Genomic DNA, 19,455 nt, shown 5'->3' with positions numbered 1-19,455 from the left:
TGCATGTTGATGCTCTGTAGCCAAAGATGCCTAGGGCAGGCTGCTTCAAAGACTCATATTACCTCATAAATTCACATGTGCATACATTTCTGTGACGATATTTAGAATGGACCAGTTTTTGCCTTCTTTCGGGTACATTCTACCAGGACTGTTTCAACTTCTTGGGCCAAAATGGCCTCAGTATCGATTCCAGAAATGTTTAAGTGGCTACATGGTCTTCCTCAGACCTTCATCAGGCACTATAGTTTGGACATCAATGTCTCTTTTGAGGCTTGTTTTTGCAGAGATTCTGTTGCCCTCTGGGTGGTTAGCTGTAGTACTTTAACTTAGCATGGTGGCCATGATCGTGTAGTATAACATTGGCAGGGGTGCTTTGAAAACTAAACTAAAAACTAAACAATTTTTTTTTATTTTACCAGGTAAGGCACACTGAGCTATATACCGTAGCTCTTTTTCAGAATCAACCTGCCCACATGTGGAAATGTATAACAGCCAAATACTCTAATCTGGAGAACCCAGAGAAAAATGTACCCAACCACAGGGAGAACATGCAAACTCCGAAACCATGACCTACTGTATACCAGGCGAGGTAGTTAACATCTCGTCATCATGGTACCCCTTTGTGCCCTTGAATTCTTGTTACACTAAAATACATATTCCACAATGTTGGGTTTTGTTGCTGTAGAGTAGGCTTCTAAACATTTGTAGTCGTCAAAATTTGCAAGACTGATCCTTCACTTGCGTAGGTCATGTGGGGTGATCACGTAAAAAATGGTAAAAAATGATTTTTGGAGATAAAAAAAAAGTATTTGTCATTTTGAATGGTATTTGAAAAAAATTGTATCTAGTGCTACTGTATGAGGTGATCTGGGGTGAATCATGGTGCCAAGATGTCACTGGCAAGTCACTCATAGCAGTTCTCAATGTTTGTAACTCAATTAAATCAAATGTATTGACTTGCAATAAATATATTGACTTGTTGTGTGCGAACCGTGTCTCGCTTGGTGTTTATGGTAAATTGCCTGGATAGTTCGTTTTTATCCATGGCCCATGCAGGCGCTATTCCTTGCTGAGATCCCCTGCTGGGCATCCCAACCTACACTATATTATTGGGTGGTGATTGACTTTAATGGCTGCGTAAGATGAAACTGGGTTGCAAATCAGAGTGTTTAACAAGGAATGTTGTGCAACATAAAAAAACTCAACAAATTTGCACGCAAGAATTTTGCATCATTAAACGTCAGTTTCAGGAATAAAAGTAAGACCGACTTGTTGTAGTGGACAGTATTTGGTGTCTCATTTTTAAACTTGTCTGCCCGTCATATATACATGAGACTAAACTGGTAACAGGCTGGTCCTACTTTAGCCTCAGTCTTCCAAAAAAATACAATTAAACTGAGTTATGAAAATATGATGTCACATTTGTATTTAACACCCTTCCAAACTTTCATTGGCCTGGGCTCAAAAATAAAGAAAATGTAAAAAAAAAAGCTACTCAATGTTTAGAGGTCCAAAAACCTGATTTTTAAATAAGTTTTAAATAAGTTAAAAATGTGATGCCATATTTAAATTCAGCAGAATTAAACATCCAGATATTGTTTGTAGGGATCGGTTCTCAAATAAGAAAATCTTCTATAAACAATTGAGGGCACCAACATTTAAAATGTTGACTCTTGTAATTTTCTAGTTATAGGCACATATTCAACCATGTGCCAAATTAAAGCTTCATAGCACATCTAGAACATTAGAATTTACATCAGTCACTCACTCCTTGACAAAGTCACTCACCCACCACGAGCTGTATACATTAGATACACTGAGCTATTTAATTAGTTTTAAGTAAACAATTATTGATGTGTTTAATTAAATATTTGAAAGACTGTACCATTACATTTTAAGCTAATTATGCACAATTTGCTCTCATGTAAATATGCCAAGAGAATTAGCCTGTAATTTGAAAACAATATCTATTAAACATTACACTTAATTATTGTATTTATACAACCCGACATGTCAATTTAATAAAACATTTAAACCGATTCTAGAGAAATGTTAGATGGCAGTGTTCAGGCAAGACCTATTCACGGACGAGAAGCCCAGGTTAAGGAAAACAAACATTTGGAAAACAAGTATATTATGATCCTGCTATTGATTAAATCATTTTGATGCTAAACCTTGGGCTGCAAGAAAGGCGACCACAATCAGTCATGACACCTTTGGGTGCACAGCAATTTGCAAGCTTTAAATTTAAAAGAGGAATCCAATTTAATCGCAGGTGAAGAAAGGGCATCTTATTATCCTAGCGTCCCTCAATCCCGTGTGCTTCGTAGTATTATTCAGTACAAAAACAGCTGTCAATGGGGAGAATGTAGAGCCATGCGGGCATTACAAGCTACTGCCACTCGCTGATTAATGGCCCCTCTGCCGATCAATTCTTCCCCTGATGTCCCATCAAACCTACGCTTTAGATTAATAACGGGGAAAGCGACACAGTGGTTGTGTGATCTTTAATTCATGAGCGGCCCAGGCCATACCATTTGAAACACATGTCTCACGAGAAGGTAAGATGCTCGAGGCAGAGTTAAAAGGATTTACGTAAACCTCGTAGCAGAAAGTTACATTCAAATATAGCTTTTGTAATGCGAGGGGCAATGTGGAATAAAAAATGTTATTGCCCCTGCTCATGTATGTCTATTTCCTACATATTTCAAATGCAATTTTCACGAGAAATCAATGATAGGTCAAAAATTATTACCCATTATAATTAGACGCTAATGGGAATACCACAATCCAATTTTACATTCATCCGACGTGCAATGGCTTCATTTGTACCAGCATGGCACTGACTAATGCCCAATAGTTCATATCCATTTTAAATAATTTAGTTTTCACATTATTTAAACAACCTAGCAGTCTGTGATGAAATATTTTTAAAAGTCTGAAAAATATTAGTGTGAAAGATAATAATTTGCCATTGTCACATAACTTCCATAGACATAATTTTAAACTAATCTAACTAAATTTCGATTTAAAGCTTTCGTGACTGCAGGAATTCATCTTGATGCAAACTAGGTCTGTCGGAAAGACAGTGTCTTCAGACGCTGTCTTTCCGACAGACCTGTTCTTCACCTGAGGACGGCTGCTTGCGTTGTGGCCGAAACGTCGTGAGAATTATTTTATTTTATTATGTAATTTTTTTATTATTTTATTATTTCCCTTCTACGTGACTTTACCGAAAGAACCAAGAAGACTAATCTAACTAGTTTGCATCAAACTATGTGTTTTATTACAGTGTTATTTCAATGTCAGTGGGATTATGAAATGTGGTCAAAGATTAACATTTTAAATACATATTTTACAGAGTAAAAGTATCATGGCATATTGACACGTAATCCATACATCTGTTCTTTTTTAGTACAAAAATCTTAAGGTTAAAACTTGAACGTAGATTGCTATAGAATTGTGTACAAAATTACACCAATTATGGAAAAAGCTGGCAAGTATTTTTTGGGATAAAATTAGATTAATAGAATCCTACATAAACTACAACTGTCACAAACAAATATACTTTTAATAAAAGCCACAATAGCTAAGTATTTTCGAAAAGGTCTGTGAAAGTCTGCTGATGCCAGCTGATTCCTGAAGTGCAGTCTTTTCATCCATCAATGTCATGGACCTTTGCACACATTACTTTAACCTTAACCACAGCAACTTGGGAAATGCATTAAAATGTTACACGAACAAAATAAAATCACTAAACTGATAACAGTTTTGGTCAATATGGATGTCAGGGAAACTGCTCACCATCCCACACCATTTACAGCAGAACCACAAGAGACATGTTTGAGCGATCATGAAAATCCTTATCAAGTGCTGACCACACTTGCAACTCTGCTTTGGTTGACATGGGGCTGGAATATAATTGATCAAATAGTAATGATGCTGTGCTAGGAATTATATTATAAAAACTTGCATCCCAAAGCCGAGATTTTCTAAGACTCAAATGTTAATATCTCCAATGTGTGAATCACAACTAGATAACTTTCACAAAATAATACATTCTCTGGGCAAAATGTTCTACTTGAAAGTAGTGAAAGCACATTTCTTGGAGTGATGGACACCATGTCAAAAATTTCTTTCCAGACTAAATGATACATTTGTAGAAAATGGCAGCAGAAACATTCACTGATAAACATCCAAATGTATTCCTCCACTTGTGGAATTAATATTGCTGTGCTTGTATTCTGCATGGCTGAATGGTCACTAGTGGGCAGGGTTACGATAGAGCCGGGGCAGGGCTGGATTTGTGTTTTCACAAACAAAAACATGGCATTTAACAAACGATTAGTGTACAAACAAAATGAATGTGGGGAAGACATGCTATTTACTGTGCCAAATGTAATGCTGGCCTTTGCCTGTTGGCGTCTGGCCTGTCCCACAGGACTTGCTCCATTTTGTGGACAGGTTCCAGCTTTGAGACTTAAAAAATGTTGGCTTGGCATGCAATGAACAATCTTTGCACGACACTAACTGGTGTGCCACTATTATGGATTCAAATATGGTCTATAGAAGCAACTTCAGATGCAGTTCTGTGACATATTCCAAGGCTGATATCTGACACAGGATAATGTAGTGTGAGCTGGATAGTTAAGAATGAAAGTTTAATCTCATGACATGAAACCGATGGCATAATCGGAACATAAAAACATTCATATTAAACAAATTACAATACCTGTATTCTTTTCTTTTATAATGTCATTATTAACTGGCATATGGTAGATGGCAGAGTATTCTATTTGAGCAAAAGATTGCTTTTAAGTCATATGGAAGATAGTATCTAGTGCTTTTCTTCTAGAAGAAGGTGAGGTCTGCAACCCACTGTAGTGCCTACTCTCAGATGATGAATTCGAGAGCCCATTGAAATTCATATGCGGTCTGCTGTGAAACTTCATCGATTCATTTTCTCACAAAACAGGCAAAGGTGAGGCCAACATACATCTTGGCTTAAATGTAATACACATACTAACTAATTGATATACACATATATCCTTTGTTTCTCAAATTTAAAAGTTCCACCCACATGCAGCTGTTCACAGACTGGTGAATTGTTTCCCGAAAGAATTCAAGTACTTCTGCAACATGTAATATCTGAACTACGCCAACTTTTTACAGTTTATATAAGACGCTTCTTTACACCTCAATACTTCTTGAAGGCCAATCTGACATAAGAGAACCTCCTTGCCTCTCAGTGACAGTAAAAAAACATGTTTTTTTTATTTATAAGTTCAATGAAGTGGCAAATATGATTTACTATATATTTTGTATTTTGGATCCACAAAATAGAGGGCCAAAATATTAGAACCTTTCAATTTTTTAACCTAGGGCTATGAACGTTTCCAATATACATTGGAAGCATGATTTATGTGCACTTTGCCAGCTGAACATACTGCTAGCTGATACACATAAACACAAATTTTCCCAAATTTTCCCATGGGTCATTCTAATCCGCATCTCGAGGCTATATTCTGTGTAAAGCAATTGATTTGCTCAAACTAATTGACACGTAATAAAATCTTATTGAATGCAAAAAAACACGTGTTCTCAGAAAATAACACACGCAATTAAAAATTTAATGTGATAATATGCTAGTCTTTAAGAAAAATGCAGCATTAATAAATTGTCCCTGTCAGAAAATAAAAGAAAATTCGCATGATGTTCTAAAATATTCCAAATAGAATAGAAACCAATTTATTACATTGTTGATCAACTATACATCAATACAATCAATACATTTACATAAATTAATATATTTAATACTGTCCCTAAATTAACTATCAACCCGTAACTGTACAAAAATTATGATCCCACAAATCACAGGACCCTGAGCAGGCAATATTTGCAGCATGGGAGAAGATATTTGGATACCACCTGCAATTACGTGTCTGAATAACAGTTCATATAGTTTCTGCGCAAACTTACCTTGGGATACATAAAGTACTTTACAAGTATCAACCATGTGATATGACGTAAATAAGAAAGCCAGAAATTTTTCCAAAAACAGTTTCATAAACCCCAAAAGCCCTTTACGAGAACACAACATGTGCTCTCATTCTGTTTACTACATGGGAAATAAATACCAAACGCTGCTATACATCACAACTCTGTTAAAGGTCAACACAGTATTATGTTTAGAGTAACAGAGTTGTTTGGAAGTAACAGCGTTGACTTTTGCACAAAATGTTAAAAGGCATTTTAATGGAAAAAAACACCTTTACATGCACACACATATATATTGTATATACATACAGTATATCCCCCTATAGCTTTAACAGACTGCTGGAGCCAGTGCTGCTCGCAAGCATCGATGAAGACCAACACAAGTGGTGTGGCGAGCACCATACCTGGCCACCTATGTTTCCCCAGTGGCCATAGTATCTTCCCAGTGATTCGACCTCAGTAGCAGAAGCCCAGGTCCGATTCAAATATTCGTCACTGATGTTGGCCATAAGCGGAAATCAAATTTGGGTCACCCGGTTCGAAGCGTGGCACATTAAACACTACACAAGTGCATGGTACACATTAACAAAAATGTGCACATGTGCATATAATAATGCAATTTATAACACGCACAATATTCACAGACATAAATAACCGTGACTCTGAGGCATGGAGCCAAGCTCAATGTCGCTTAAAATACAGGCTAAAGAGGTGGACCTTTTCATGTCTCTTCAAAGCAGACGTAAATTGAATGCTGTGAATTTGCAGCGGGATGGCATTCCAGATGGCGGGGGCTGCCATGTAGAAACGATGCCTGGCAGTGAAAGTCCTGGGGTCCAAATACTGAATAGCTTATGAAATTCTGAAATTAATTTTGGTTGTTTAAGTGGTTTATGGTTGTGGTTATTTGAGCGCTTCCTGTGATGTATGGTTGTGGTTATTTGGGGGGGTTGTTGTTAACTTTAATAGTATTTCTCATGATATAATAAACTATTATAACATTAATATTGCATTCTACTTAATCATCAACTCTGATAACCTAACATGGTTAATACTATTTATAATATAATAAACGATTCAAATTATAAACATCACGGTGCTCCCCTCTGCCACACATGCTCTTTTATTGCGTGCCTCCCGCTGCTGCTTCTACTAAATTGCAGGTTAATTTCATGGAGGTGGACACCACCCACATCATAAACGAGGCTGTCCATCTCATCAGACGCTCGCTCTTCTCCCTGAGAGATGGAGCTGCTACTGCAGCAGAAGTAGGGTCTGTAAAAATTGGTGCCAAATCCCTTTTGCAGCCGATGGGCTGGTGGAGCAGGGAATGATGACACCGCCGTCTATGTCTACAAAATGGCTGTTCTGCACCCAGGGACTGGGGCGCCACTATAAAAAAATGTTAACGACGTCGCCTGGTGTACAGGAGGCCATGGGTTCAATCCCAAACCTGGCACCTGTATATTCGGAATTTGCATATTCTCCCTATGGTCGTGTGGATTTTTCTCTGGGTCCTCCGGTTTTTCCCTCCACATTTAGAAACATTCCTTACAGTATTTGGCTGCTATACATTTCCACATGATAAGCCACTTCGTTGAGCTATTATTTGTGGCCAGGTCGCTTCTCAAACAGAGCTATATCGCTCAGTGGGCCATACCTGGTAAAATATTTATTGTTTACATCGTAACTTCTCTTTTCTCACTTCGCATTTTAGTAGCATACGCAATCACTTCCTGCTTACATTTACGCCATTCTTCTGTACTCAGGCCCCTAGTATTTGATGTCGAGAGGAGGTTGTGAGTTTTGCTGCATCCACCGTATCTCTCCACACTGCGGAGTGTTCTTCCATATGCTGTAGTGCAGGGTGACAGGAGCAAACAGAGATACTGTGGACGACCGAAAATAGAGGAGCGATGGCACTGGCAGTTGGCGACCTTGTAGCTGACCCTGCTGGCGATGTGCAGTCAGTGGAGGGTAGCAGGGGGAAGTGAGGGAATCTAGCCAAGGATGACAGGCGCCGAGGATGACACGGGCGAGATTGCACTGCAGCCGGTGTAGTTTCTTGAGGATACGCAATGAAGTTCGAACTAGGACAGAGTTGCAATGTTCAAGGCGAGATCCGACTATGCTGCAGGCAAGGGTATCGGCGATTTCGGTGGTGGTGAGTGGACGGCAATTACGTGAGTGCCCTGAGGTGGTAGTTACAATATATGATATGGTTGGTGTAGCCGTCGAAGGATGAGATGTGATGGGAGAATTGGAGAGTGAAGCCAGCGATTAATATGCGCGAAGGATGCGCGGAGGTGGCGAGGGGCTGTCTGGTGCCAATCAGGATGGCTTCCGATTTGGAACCATTCAATGAGAGATTGTTGACCCAGAACCACTGCTTGCAAGGCGGCGGTGCACTTTGAGAGCCTCTATAACCCAGAGGCATCAGTGTAATCAACAGATGTAAACAGTAGAGTGTCATATGCACAGGAATGGCATTTAACACCTGAGCTCTCAATGAGGCAGCCAACAGAATATACCAATAAAGACAACAAATCCACGCATAGCCTTAACAGACTGTTGGGGCGAGTACTATTAGCAAGCACCTATGAAGACTGGCATAGCACACGAGCAGGTGGGTGGGCTGCACCATGCCCAGCCGCCTTTGTCTCTGTAGTGGCGAAGTTTACACACCGCATCAGGTACTTATTTAAGGTTGAGTCGACCTAGGGGAGGCCCAAGACCAGTTCAAATAATCGTTACTGATGTTACCCCATAGCTGTCAACCGCTTATCAGTGGCTACCTTATTATAGACCAATTCAGACCTTATTGGTCACCCTGTGTCCTTATAAATCTCAACGTTCATCCTACAAAGTTCCATCACAAGAGAGAAACACCAAAAAATTTACACATTTTTTTAAAACTCAATTTCCCTGTACAAGAATACAGGTAAACCGTATGGGTTGACAAGTATGTTACCCGTGAGTGGGAATCGAATTCAGGACATATATAAACATTAAAAATCCCCCATATAGCCTTAACAGATCATTGGGGAAAGTGATGTTAGCGAGCACCTATGAAGGTCGGTACGGCACACGAGGGGAGGGGGGTGGCCAGCATCACGCCCGGTCGCCTTTGTCTCCCTGGTGTTCATGTTTACACACTGCACCAGGTACACACACATATATATTTAGACAGTAGAATCCCGATTATCCATCATAATTGATGCAGGACATCCACAGATGAGTGAGAACCCAGTTAAAGAGAATCCAGTTATTTATGGTGCTATAAACCACTATAATGGGATGGAGTGGTGGTTTAGTGGTTAGCGCACTGCACTCTGAACCCTGTGACCAGCGCTTGATTCTCAGCCACAGCTTATATCAGTGGCAAGCGATATCTGAACTGGTCCTGGGCCCCTGTTCACAACTCCCACTGACCAACATAGTGAAGTATGGTCAAAACCCCCATGACTAACACAGCACAGAGGCCTTCATCCAGTAGTGAATGGACAAATGACTGTAAATTGTTATAATTAATCACTATATAGCAACCACAAATGTTTAAAAATATAGATTTTCAATTATAAGTATATTTTTTTTTTCTTCCCAGCTCCAATAACTAGTATCAGGCTTTGCTTGCTTTTTTAAGGGCTTTAACATCACATTGTGAGAGGCGAAATGCCTGATTAACTAATAATGTGCATCATATATTTTTAAGTGTTCGTCATGACCAGGGGTCAGCAACCTGCGGCTCCAGAGCCACATGCAGCTCTTTAATGACTGCTTCGTGACGTTATTTATTGAGGACCACCATCTCGTATTCACATGCATTGAGGCTCTTGAAATACAGTATTGAGGGGTTTTTTCCCCGAATAAAAAAGTATCTTCTTGTTATTTTGGTTGCCGACCCCTGAGCATGATAATTGAAACAATTTCTAAATATACTCAAGCTCCAGGACATAGTTTTAGGAGGAACGAATATAAAAAATTTAGTTCTATGATTCTTTTAGTTATAAACCTGAGCTCAACTATATTTGTGCCAATATTTTTCCATTCTATTCCACCTAGAACATATTAAATGACAGGAAAACAGCTTTACTCCCTTGTTGAGGCTCTCGAAACTCCCATCTCAAGTACCCGGTCACACTTGATTGAATAATTCCACATGTAAACATGTGTTTTTACGTGTCAAATGGATTGGGGCAAGAGTGGTTGGCTCTTTCCGTTAGAAGGGATTACGCTATGGCATATGATATTTCCCGATGACCAAATTATCCATAATGCACCTGATCTCGTCAGATCTTGGAAGCTAAGCAGGTTTGAGGCAGGATTGTGCGTGGATGGGTTAATTTAATCTCCCGGTTAAATAAGGATACAAACACTTTGGACATAGGCATACAGCTGTATTGTGCCGTAACAGGATTTAGAGGAAGTCTGGTGTCCCAGATGTTGACTCAGATGCTCCCCCTGCTACAAATTTAGCATGAGTAATCACGTATTATACTTCTGAAAGACACAGGAGACAGTCAACCCCCAGTGACATCGCTGGAATGTGTTATGGCAATGCGCTTTGTCACATTTTGACATGTGGGGAAAAAATTCATCAATGAAGCTTCAAACTCATGCGGGACTGTCTGAAATAAACAGACTAGGTAAATAACTACAAAACTATAACTATTCGTTGTTTAGGACTGCATCTGCCTTTTAACGTTTACAGTGAATGCATGATTTGACTATGACTACACCCACTGTAATAATTGTTTTATAGTCTGAGCCTTTTTTTAAGTTGTGCAACATCATAAATGCAAATACATGCTGCATTTACAATAGGTACTAGAGCAACGATGTGTAAAACATTAATTAACTGACATTTCATAATAATAATAAACATATACTTCATAAAATTAAAAAATAAAGTTTAATTGTCCCACTGCTCAAACAATCACGGCGTTGGTGCGTATGTTTAATGGTGGCCATGAGTTTGTGGTAATTCTACATCACCATAGCGAGGGCTGGCCTCTCATTGTACGACTGTTGACATCCCACACATTGGTAAATAGTGGCAACCATAATAAATAATCTAACAGTAGAATTCATTACTATTAAGTAGATGTCGATAACAATTTTATAAACAGCCAAAATGTATATACTATAGGTATGATCATATATTGTATTATTACAATGGAGCAGCTTCAAATAATGAGATCTATGGGTTGCTGCAGCTTTATGTAATCTGGCTGCTATTTTATACACAATATTCACTCAAAACTAGATTTGTTTTTTTTTAAATAAATTCCAGTAAATTCAATAAAAAAAGAACTCATGACTAATAAATGTATATCTAAAGCTCTAATATGCATTGTACATGTGTATGGGAGGTAACTCTGTGGCCATACTGCCCAGAAAATAATCAGTATGAAGACTAAGCGTGTGATTCATGTTGGCAGGGGACTTATTAAGTCTGGCAGGGTACTCAGTTTGGCACAACCAAGCCAAAAACAATTCATATATTGGACACGTCCGCCAGCAGAGGCTGATTGAACATTTTTGTGTGATCTGACGGCCATAGGACCATGACAAAGGGCATATTCTTCATAAGTCAAATGCACATCTACCCATTGAGGCTGGAGGATCTATTACATATTTTAAAGGGATTCTCCACAGAAAAAGGGGCATTTCCTGTGCAGAACGATGAAACCTAATCCACAATTCACATCCTGAAAAAAGCACCAGCCGTGCTGAAAGATCACTCATGTAGCCGATCCAGGGGACCATGTGTAAATTCAGGTTTAAATAGGGAGGCAGAACTTGCTATTCAGAAATAGTGATTGTGTTAGTCTATTGTAATAGAGAAAAGCAAGCGGAGAGAATAGAATATAGAGGCACATTGCACACACAGCGAATCTAGCGAGAACAGAGAGAGATCGAGGGTAGAGAGAGAATAGTTATAAAACAGAAGACATATAAACAATGACAATTAAAGCAACATCAATACAAACATCACTGATCATTATTGTCCCTCATTCTCATGTTTCCCAGAACCATACTATGGCAGCATTCGGAAACTTGGGTTATTATATAAACGTCTTAGTCTCATTTGAAAATGTGGTGGTGGGATGTTAAAATTATGTATTGGGCACATACACTGCCCCACGGGCATGCCATGCACAACCTATGATGAGCTCTTTGCGCTGGGATATGCTGATGTCGTGACACCAACACTATCCAGCCCACAGCCTGATTAGTTGGTGCCACTGGAGGATGTCTGGCAGATCTGCTAACTCATCTCAAAATATGAGATTGATTTGAATGGAGAAGCCTTGGTGGAAATCAGATGATTTATGCCAAACATTTTATAGATCCTCTACGACAGTGCGAAATGCCTTATATAATTTAAAAATAAAAATGTATTGTATACAAGCACAGCATAAAAGTTGTCAATTCTCTCAGAAAACTGTACACATGGGGGGATGCTACCATGGTGCAATGGTTAGCAGACTGGACATGCAACCCAGAGGTTACCGGTTCAATCCACCCACCTCTGTCCACCCAGAAGTATAAATGGTTACACCACGGTTAGTTGAGTGGCAGGTTGCATGTGGTAAAGTATAGTATGGGTATTCCCACCTCTTCAAAGATATCTGGCCAGCATGGAAGAGTAGGCCAAATGCCTTCTAGAGGAGCTCTCCAGAGCTCCCCCTAAGGGAGGCATGTTATGTTTCCAGTGGTATGAGCAAGTAAATGCTGGGCTGCACCCTTACCGTTATCTTTTTTACTGATTATTTTTATGAATAGTTACTTGTACATGGGGACATCGTGTTTATTGAAGTGTAATGACTGTATTTGTGTTTATTGGCAAAGTGAATTCACCATACCCTTCAGATCTGTGGGTCGCATAACGGCTGGCAGGCACAGGAACCTGCATAAGTCCTGGCCTCCGCCCTCCCGCTTTGGCCTGCTGTCTCTCGAAACCACCACCGTCCTGAGGGGAACCACCACTTGAGAAACTCTGCGCAACTTCAGCTGGCCACGTGCCAGGGCTTAGGGCTGAGCCTGTAAATTTCAAGAGACATAATTTTAAAACATTATAGATAAAAATTGGTGCGGATGCCCTGGGGTTTAGATATGCAAAGGCAGGCTTCTTAATCTACATTCAAAGCATGTGTCAAATTCTAAACACATTTGGGGCCAAATACAGTTTTTCTATTTTAAACAATTTAACTATGTGCACTTATTCATTTACCTAAATAAAATTTTGATGCTTCAGGACAGTTTATGCACTGTTAAAATTATTATTTCAATGAAGAAACATTCATCTAATCGTGCAGGTAAAATTTATATTGTTTATGATTTATGGAAATTTGAGGTAAACAAAATACTGTTACATTTAGGATAATAGGGCAAACAAAACTGTACAAAACAGAACAAGATGGTAAAAACTAGACAAATTTAATTAATTATTGAATCAAATTACAGCCCTGAATCTTGACAATTCATTGAATCGCCAGAGACAAATAATTCCATGCATATTATACAGGACAATAAGTAAGAAGCATGGTAAAACTTGAACGATGAAAAGTATTTTAAAGTCAAAACATGTTGAAGGAATATTTTTTTTACATGCTGGCTGTTAATATGCCACCTGCTCTATGAAAGAAAAATATTTCACCAAATCATGTAGTACTTTAACAATTAAGCAACACTACATAACAGCAACCATTTCAAACTGAGGCACATTTGGTTACATTCCACCCGATCTGGTTTATGGACATTTCTAACAAAAAAAATCCACACAATACTGTGCACTGCATAATTTAAATCTTTCCAAGGCAACAGGAGCATGTGACCTTCTTTTGACTATATGCCCTGTTATTTAAAATTGGCAACCCTACATCAAGGTCTTTGGTGACAATAAATATAATTGCACATTTTCCTTCACTTCGGTGGCAACAAATGTAAGAATTACATTTCAGCAGAAGCACAGGCATGCAATTAACCGACGGCTGACATGCAATCTTTTTTCCTGTGTAACATCACCAGGGATTCAATCAAGGAAATCTAATGTAATTGGTGAAGGCACTATTTTGCCCAGTTTTACCTCACAAATATTCATCTATTCATTAGTAAAATTTGTAACGCACATAAATTATGCAGAGGGAGAGGTGGGAGTGAATTCCAGACGAGAGCTATGGCAGAGAAAGAACCTCGTCTGGTTCGCGCTACAGGGCTTCACAAGCAGACTCACTTGAGGCAGATTAATCATTAGAAATGAATAGGGGTTAATAATGGCTTTACTCGGTTAAACTATACACGAGTCTCAAGAGCATTTCAATGGTCAGTTAATAGGTCTGCAACCAACAGTAGTAAAATGTTTGCTGTTTTTTTACAAGCTTTTTCATAGAGATACCGGAGGGTGTCTACAGCACCATCTGCTGTCAAAGTGAAATAGTTCAGTTTGCTAAATCTCGGCTGCATACTTTCCCATGAATTTAAGGTCTGAAATGGCAGTGAACATTACACTGAAAAAAATGTGAAAATGTGGAGTCACTCCCAAATTATAGTCCAGTCTCTGTTCACACCTGGAAATTCCCAAAAATGTATAATCCCTAACAAAATGTTGAAACTTACAAAAATTACTTAGATATACAAATTTGCATTTGGATGTCTTAAAAAGTACTGAAACCAAATATGGAATACTTTTTGAAAAGTTAATTTGGACACCCAACATTGAAGATGTATTTTAATCTTTTGTGATTTTTAATATAGGTCTACAAGTTTGTATCTGTGAGAGTTAAATCCAAATATAAGATCACATGTTGATAATTTAACTTTTTGGGTACTTTTTGGAATGGTGAAATGCAAAGTAAATATAAAGTAGGCAATGGCTAATATTATTTACACATGTACATGTATCCACACATACAAACATTAATATTTATGTGCTCATTCATGTTTCATTGTTTCCCAGAGCTCTGGAGCCAGAAGTGTTAGGCTCAGTGGACAAGGATAATAGTTACAAAACTGAGCAGTGCCAAACCTCAATAGGAACAACCACACCTCATAACGAGGCATACCTGTTGAACCAGTCTGAGACAGTAGTAGAATGAGCTCCAAAATAACAGCAGGTATCATTATCTTTGCACAGTTATTCAAGCACTAAAATCGCGAATTTTTTGTAACTTGCTCAATATAATGAAAATGTCTTAAGTAGAGTATAGTTAAATCATGAAAAAAACATTCAAACAACGATCTAAACTGACGATTCCAAAATGATACCTTACTTATGTAGTGACATAGAATTGGTTACTATGGCGCGTAGCGCTTGTTACTGGTAGAGAGGGGAATTGTGGACGGAACAGCCGACCTGCCAGCAGAGCAGGGTGTACCAACCGTTCTGCCAGCAGAGCATGCAATGTCACGGAATTGGTCACTAGGGTGCGTAGCGCTGGTTGCTGGCGGAAAGGGGCATATGAGGATGGAGCAGCCCGGCCGGCTAACAGGGCACGTGATAGGCCGGGGTAAAGGATGTGGGCCAAAGGTGACCTAGAGGACACGTGGGGTATAGCTCAGAACCTTCTGGTAGGTTCCAGAAGGGGGCGTGGCCGAGGGCGGAGCTAGGCCACGTTGGGGGGCATAAAAGGGAAGTCCCGAGGCTGGATCAGGGCTGTCTGTCGCTGGAATGGAACCCGTTGTACGACGTCTTCGTCTCCGGCATCATGGGTCAGGCAGCGTGCCAGCTGCCCTGACCCGGTTGTAGTTATCCCGTATGTGAACACGTGTCTAAAGTGTAGAATAAACGTGTGTTGCCTCCTACGACTAGTGTGTCTCTAAGTAACCCACTACACTTATTACATCTAACTTTAGAGTTAATGCTACAAATGCCTCAGACCCATTCTATATATGTGAGTCTCACCAGGTTATAAACATTAGAGCTGAGAAGATTAGTCGATAACTAGTGGACTTTTGTGGCCGATTACTTAGTTCCCTTTAAAAAAGTGTCAATCTCTCCTTCAGGCCATGGCTTAATGTGAAGTAAGCCATGATATGGATAACGTCACCAAGCCCTGCCCATCACCTCCCGTCCAGCGTCACACCTGCCATTTTTTCTCCGGGTCCTCTTGGTTTTTCCCTTCACATTTAGAATCATGCATTTCTTATTATTTAGCTGCTATAATTTTCCACGTGATAAGCCACCTCGTTGACCTATCATTTGTGGCCAGGTTGCTTCTAAAAAATAAGTTAATTGCTCAGTGGGCTTTACCTGGTAAGGTATAAATAGTTTAGTTTTATTTGTATATTTTGAAGTAATTTGTTTACCTTTCCTATACTTTACACTCCTATCATGTTTTTGTAGTGTTTTTTTATTCTAACGTACTGACCTGCCCCTACTGGACATGTGAAAGAGCTTAATGTCTCATCGGATTGCTCTATTATAAATATTTTGATACTTTTTTCCAAACTATTTTCATGTTATCCCATTATCTGAGTAATTGTACCGATAATCAAGAGTAAGCGGCTTAATTAACCATCTACTAACCCAACTATGAATTGACTTCTCTACGCACAATACTGCAGCTGCCAAAAGTAAATTTCAGCAGTACATGAACTCACCAGCAGGCCCCCACTGGGAAGAATGACTGGCGGGGTTAGCCAAGGTCTCCATTAGTTCACCATCAGAGGGCTCAGAGGTCATGGGTTGTCGGACACGCTTCCTCTTGTTAAACAACGGTATCAATGGGAGCCCTGCATATCGTAAAAATATATAAAAAGTACCGTTACAATTAAAAAAAAGTAAATGTGCAGCCCTGCAATTTCTGGCTCACGCCACTCCTTGTAGAAGGGCCCTCCATTAGAGGGAGCTCGTGTCCCTCGAGAGAAATGATTCACGGAACTGTTGCAGATACCTACACTTTTACTTCCCACAAAACACTATATTACGACTGTCTGTTGCGCAACTTTTTAGATGTTATGTGAGCCAATAAAAAGCAAGTTAATCGTTTTCTTGGCTTTTTAATTAACATTTTATGACACTTTTAGAGCAGTTTTATTATTTTCATTGGTGCATGATGGCCCGCAAAAATGTTGGTGGTTAAAAGTCCCCTGCGGGACCAAAAAGGCTAGGAACTACTGATCTAGAGGGTATATTTGGTCTACTCTTCCATGCTGGCCAAACATCTCGTAAGAGGTGGGAGTACCTCCATTTTACCCCACCACGTGACCTTCCGATTGGGGTGCATCCATTATACTGTTGTGTGGATACAGTGGGATTTAATAAACGTGAGACCACTTCATTGCAAGTCCAATGTGCTTATCATTACACGTTTCAACATATGGTGAATTAAATGTCCAAATGGGTTTGTGCATGTCACGTGTTGTACCATTTTACAGTGCTTTCGTACCTGAACCTGCTCCACGGCTCTCTGAAAAATCTGGGTTCATTTTATATCTGGTTCTCCCTTACTCTGTTTACAAAACAAGGGGAGAAATTACTTTTTGTATTACATGGTACATCATTATTTTACAGTCGTCTTTTACAGTACAATGTGGATTTATACAGCGTAGAAATACATCTCAAGATGCTGTGTAAATGCAGATCATTTTTGTTTTGGAGGACAAAGAACAAACAGTAGACTACTTCAAAGCAAAGAATTAAAGGAAATTACTTTATTGTGAAAGAGCTCAAGGAGACATTATATAGGCAGTCAACAAAGGCAGAAAATAAATTGAAGGTCTGCAGACTGTACTTGTAAAGGGAGTTAATTTAGGAGTGTGGACAGCCAGGAAGAGGGAATTCCAGATAACACGGGCAGCAGCAGAGAAAAATAATCCTCCCATTGAACAGATGTTGACAGATGGGAAGTGAGATTTACTCCCTTTCTGTAGGAAACCGAGAACGAGGTGCAATTTGGAAATTAGTTAATATTAAGGGCGAACTGGGCGAGTGCTTGTGGAAAATTCATTATCATGTTATTGAGGCAGCCTGAACAGGTATGGCACAGGTGTGTGTGTGAGGATGCATTTTAATTATTCTTGAGACGGGAAAGTAGTTGAGGGTGGTATAGGTGAGTGAATATCGTGGTGTATGTTGAGTTGATTTTGCTGGGAAATATAAGATTAATTTACAGGGTTAGTATATGGATAAATATTTATCTCCATAATACGGGGTTTTTTGGGTTATATCGCGTAAATATGTCGTTAAACCCACCACCACCCGACACAGCCAATTAGTAAGGTGTGTCACGTAAACAGAACATGCCAATTTGTTACTAGTACAGCACACCGGTGTGTTGGAGAGCAAATCCATTATGTTTACAATCTGAGTACTTAACGGCACATTTATATATTTATGCAATCTAACCCAAAAAAACCTGTGTTATGGATATTGGTCGTGAAAGCCTACGTGTTAAACCAAATATTTTTGATTACAAATAAGTAACAAGATGACATTTCACTGGCATTAAAGAATTAAGTCAAGTGAAATACAGCATTTGACTAAATACAATAATAGAACTGTATACATGAGACGTTACTGTAAAAATATAAAGATGTGACTATCATTCTGGATTAATTCCACATGTTTTTCAATGGTTACATGCACACTAACTGCTCTTGCACAAATAACTTTAGATCTTTCTAAAGATAAAGATTTTCTGCACACAACAAAATCTAGACTATTGCCACTTTTCATTAAATTGCCATTAGATAAAAAAAAAAGTGTCTTGACGGTGTATTTTGAGTCTAACCAATAACAGATTACACTCGTAATTGCCTCTGTAGATGCACCCATAATACAACCATGCTATGGAAAATCCAAAATGCCTTTCCTTTCACCGTCAGAGAAAAAGGCACGGCCAATTGTATGGATTCTATGCAACAAAATTGCCCTCGTCAGGCCTCAATCAATACACACACACACACGTATTTTATAACACACAAGAGAGAGCTGGCTCTCTGTGCTGTCAGTGCCGGCCACATGCCACGAGGAGATTGCGTGAGTGTAGGGCCATTGTTATGGAAAACCCTCCTTGTCTGCCCATTGACATCCCGCGTCTGAGTGCCACCTCAACCCACCCAAGGGTGGCCCCATTTGAACCAAAGCCACGTGCTCGCCCTTCTTCACCATGGCTCACTTAAAATTTACTCGCAAAGGGCCAACCACTCTGGGTACATTAACATTGAAAGGCTAAATAAAAACGGAAGCATACAATTGGTTTTCTAATTTTCATATTTGCTCCAATAAGTGGTGTCTATTCACACGTGGGCATTTGGTAAATACGCCATAAAAAAACTACATTATATTCAATAAAAGCCCTAACCAGAATATATTTACAGTTAATATATTTTGAAAATGTTTTAGTGAATAATATGCACGATTTAGTTAAATAGTTTTCACGTCATTAACATGAGCAATACTTTTGAGTGAAACCCCGCTTAATAGCCATGAACACAAATACATTGAAAACT

The 19,455-nt window shown here is 39.2% G+C and overlaps 1 long non-coding RNA gene across 1 annotated transcript in view; it reads right to left on the bottom strand.

Annotated features, from left to right (window-relative positions):
• Positions 1-17,623, bottom strand: part of LOC144730836 (uncharacterized) — a 38,609-nt gene extending 20,986 nt beyond the window's left edge. The window contains exons 1-3 of the long non-coding RNA XR_013587863.1: positions 17,391-17,623; positions 16,603-16,734; positions 12,867-13,044 (exon numbers count right to left, since the gene is read on the bottom strand). This is a non-coding gene — a long non-coding RNA (uncharacterized LOC144730836). The remainder of the gene's footprint in view (positions 1-12,866; positions 13,045-16,602; positions 16,735-17,390) is intronic.
• Positions 17,624-19,455: the final 1,832 nt, after the last annotated feature.

Source organism: Lampetra planeri, chromosome 37 (genome assembly GCF_965212315.1).
Source record: "Lampetra planeri chromosome 37, kcLamPlan1.2.h2, whole genome shotgun sequence".
Taxonomy (NCBI): domain Eukaryota; kingdom Metazoa; phylum Chordata; class Hyperoartia; order Petromyzontiformes; family Petromyzontidae; genus Lampetra; species Lampetra planeri.
This window is presented reverse-complemented; position numbering and strand designations above follow the sequence as displayed.